General features: G+C 33.5%; 1 long non-coding RNA gene across 1 annotated transcript; it reads left to right on the top strand.

Moving 5' to 3' along the window:
- Positions 1–1783: 1783 nt before the first annotated feature.
- Positions 1784–2412, top strand: LOC107837334 (uncharacterized). The gene is made up of 2 exons (XR_001663349.1): positions 1784–1886; positions 1992–2412. It is a non-coding gene; the product is annotated as an uncharacterized LOC107837334 (long non-coding RNA).
- The last annotated feature ends 1943 nt before the right edge of the window (positions 2413–4355 follow it).

Raw genomic sequence — 4355 nt, 5'->3', positions numbered from 1 at the left:
TTGATTGATTGATTGATTGATTATAATATTAATCTAGAAATACTATTCTTTACATTCAAGATGATTTTACAAAGAAATTTAAAACATTATGATCAATTATGATTATTGATTTAAATTAGTAGTGCTGGTTATGGGACACCTGGAGGTTCAGTATTAGCTGCAGTTCTTCATCAACCCACTACGTGGAGCTGCAACAATAATATATATTTTTTTCTGTGCCCTTGAGGTCTGAATCTTATTGGTTCTTTCCACAGATTCTCAATCAGATCAAATAAAATGTCTCTTTATCTGAAGTGTGATTGAATATTTAGCAAAGTGTAAAAATTAAAAAGTAGAAAGATCCACAAAGTGTCACAAACCTGTTATCAGTTATTTAAAAATGTGGAAGTGATGTATTTTTATGATTATTATTATTCTTTATTTTACTTTAGTTTCATTTACAGAAAAAAATTGGGCGGTTTTCTTACCCTGAACAGCTTAATAACGTCTAGTTTCATTTATTTTTTTTAATCTCTGGAATTTAAAAATTAGTTAAATTAATTACATTCACCTTGACGAACTGACAACTGTTGCTCACTTGTAATTTTTTTAAAAGTATTTTCTTCAGTTATGATTTATTTATATTAGTTACATTTTCTGGTATTGTTAATGTTTATATACCCAATAATGTCAGGAAAACACATAAACTAACAAGATTTAATTTAAATGTGTGAAATGTTTTGACTACTTCAAAGTTTTTGATGTTTTATTCTGTTGAATATTAATTCACTTTTTTCTTTTCTTTTTTCTGTATTTGGTGTTTAAAGGTTAAATATTTCCTTTTAAACTCTTTACTCATCACCTGACTCTTACTTTCTGATTTAAGTTTTTAAAAATATTTTCTGTTTCATCCTCTGACTTGAGTTGATGATGAAACCTTTAATCCTTTTATGGATCTTATTTCATTTTTTTTCCTTTTATACTTCATCTATTGCATTAAAGTTTTGAAGGACTTTGATGAGCTTTTATTATGAAATTCCTTCTCTCTGTCCTCTTCCTGTCAAATAGAGAACGCTAGAAGTGGCAAAAATAATTCCTTAAATCAAAACCAGAAAAGGATTTTTGTACAAAAATCAAAGCAGTATGTACTTATTTCAATTATTAATTATCTTTCTATCAACTCACAAGCAGTTTAATTAAAACTTTTAATTAAACCTTCCTGAATATAAAAACTTAAAATGGGATATGTTTGGTTTGAGACAATAAAGATACCACTTTAAAATAAAACTATGGCTAATAAATAGTTTATATATAAGTTATTCATTCATCTCTAAATACCTTAAAAAAATCATAATAACTATCCATTAAATAAGGGAGAAGGACACAAAATCTACCAATTTCTTGACAAATAATGAGCCAATTTCATATATTTTATCTAGAGTTGTTATATTAAATATTTCAGACTGTTTTAGTTAATTAATGCATAATAAACAGTTACTAATGAGTTATAGTGTTTACAGATACCTTGACAGGATCTATAAAAGGAGCCTTATTGAAAAGTAAACATTTTAAACATTTTTTTGAAAATGTGCATTTTTACATTTCAACCTTAAAGCATATTGATTAATTGTGATTAATCATCTGCAGAGTGATGGATCAGACACCAGGTGGTTTAGAGATCAGAGAGTTCAGACAAACACTGCTGTCCCTTCTTAGCAAACATTTAAAATTATTTACTTTATTTTTGTGTTTATTTTCTTTGGAGGGAGTAGAGTCTTCCCATCAACCCGGTGCAGGGAAGGGAGAGGAGTTCTTCCCATAAAGACGGAGTTCAGTGAACTCACTGTTCAGTAGATTCACTGGCTGTTCAAACGGCGTAAAACATGCAGAGATTTCAGAAGGCCAAAGTGAGGAAAAGTTTACAAAGTATCAATACTTTTATGTGGCTTTAGCTCTACAGACTTTATTGAAAGATTAAGTAAATGTTGATTATTATGGCTTGGACTCAACAGTAACATTGATCAATCAACAACGTCGATCAGAACATTTCCAGCTCCAGACTGAACCCTGGACCGAACCCGGACCCGGGAAGGAGGAGCGACTCTCAGTCCTTTAAATGAAGGTCAGCTGCATCAGTCCTGCAGAAAGCAAAAGTTTCCTCTGACAGGTTCTGCTCACCCATCTGGACCGCCGTCTGCTCCTTAAACAGAGTTTATATTCACATTTTAATCAGGTCTTTAGCTGCAGCTGCTTTCATGATTTATTTTGATCCTCAGACAAGAAGAAGTTCCAGCTGACAGAATAAAACCATCAGAGCAGCAGGTAACTCACCAGGTTGCTTCAATCAGATGTTTCAATCAGTATGCAGCCATAGACTTCTGCCTGCAGAACTATACAGATTACATGAAGAAAGATATGGAGGAGACAACCAAAGGACTCAACGCTGATGACAAAATGACCGTTGCTCTTAACATTTCTGGATAGTAAGTATCACTGGTGCAACTGGCTGGTGACGGTATACAACAAGGCAGACAAAAACAATCATATTGTGTTTGATGCAAATGAGATTGAAGCAGGAGAAATGATTGTGCTTGTGAGCCACACTCCCTGTGCTAATCTGTCAGACGAAGCATATATTAGGGAAACTGCAGAAATATGTTTCTGCAATAAATACTGCACAGAAATCAAAATAGACCAATGTTTGGAACGCTATGGAGCCACATATCCCGAATTCACTGAATATGCCAAGGTAACTCATGTCACCTACAGTGAGGACTTTGCAGAGGTGCCGATGCCTCTGCATCGGGTGGGATGATCTTGGTCTACTGGTGGTGGAAGGATTTCCAGGAAGTTGCCCACCTGCACAGATTATCTATGTCACATCAACAGACAGTGTGGCAGACTCCTGGATTCAAATGAATGGGTTTGTCAATGTCCCACTGGATTCTATGGAGAATATTGTGAGCAGCGCATCGACAAAAGCATAATCCCGAAGCCGGACGCCATCTTTCCCGCCGTTAAAACTGTACAGGACAGGCTGAAATCCTAGAGGACGGCCTGAAAGAACTCAGATGTCACAATTCTTAGAAGATTTTTACAGAATCCTGAAAGAGGAAAGAAACCATGGTTCGATAGAATCATAGCGCATACCACTGTGATTTAATATATAACCACCAGATGGCGCCAAAGTTCATTCCTGGCAGTTGGAATATATTCACATTCCAGATTATGTTAATATCCACAATTGAAATCTTCTGTTTGTTTGTTTGTTTGTTTGTTTGTTGTTTGTTTTGTTGTTGACAGGAACCACTCATGTTTCTTTAAAGTGATTCTGAATAAATGACTGAATTGATTAGATACTGCTTATTCTGAATAAAAACACATTTAAATGCAAACATTTAAGTTAAATGTCTCTTTGCAGCCTTTGCTCACTTGGTTTTGGTTTTGTTTAAGTTTAGAAGACGGAGTTAATGAACCATATCTTTAATAGAATGACTCCAGAGAAGAAAAAAATATGAAAACAAATCACATTTTGTTCAATAATAACAACAATAAAGGAGAATTAAACAAAAATAAAGTAATTAATTAATTACCAGAAATGTTTACTCTCAATAAATGAACAAAAAACTAGAGCTTATTTAATGTTTCAGTCATGATTTCATCAAATTATTTTAAAAACTGCAGATTTAAAAAAGAAATAATGACAGAAGAACGTAGTTCGTTTGTAACAAACCACGTGACAAACGAACCTGGAGTGCCATCAAGTGGTTAAACTGCGGCACTGCAGGACATTTTCAGATGAAATGTAAAATGTAAGTAAGTGACTTTTTCAATAAATGACCACCAGAGGCGTTTTTAAGATCCTGATCTCTTTTTTTGTTAGATTAGATCCTACAACCTAAAATGTTTTTACTTAATTACATTTTTGTTCAAATAAAAATATGTTTTATTTTTGATAAACTTCCTTGATATTCATTATTCCATAAAGATGTGCCTTATTTGATGTCTGATTTGTTTGCACTTTGTTATGTTATATTTAAATCTTATCTTATTTAAATATTAATATATTATTTAAAGTATTTCTGTAGCTGTACTATTTCTACGCTTTATTAATTGGCCCTTATTTTATAAATATTGAGCTGGAGGAATCCGTCCAACTAAGCAGTTTGGATACTGAAGCGTCTGGATAAAAAAAGACTTTTCCCCTCCACCAATCACAGCAGCTCTGTGAGGAAAAACCCGCCTGATAAAAGACACTTTGCGGCCGCATTTGCGCAGAACCGCGGTGCTGCGGCTGCGGAAATATCCATTTTCTGTGTTTTTAAGATCGTTTGTAGTAAGTTCGGTTATTGAAGTAGTCTGAAATCAATCCTGCT

Source organism: Poecilia formosa, unplaced genomic scaffold, assembly GCF_000485575.1.
Source record: "Poecilia formosa unplaced genomic scaffold, Poecilia_formosa-5.1.2 Scaffold134, whole genome shotgun sequence".
Lineage (NCBI taxonomy): Eukaryota > Metazoa > Chordata > Actinopteri > Cyprinodontiformes > Poeciliidae > Poecilia > Poecilia formosa.
Note: the sequence above shows the minus strand (reverse complement) of the source record. Positions and strands in the feature narration are given on the sequence as shown.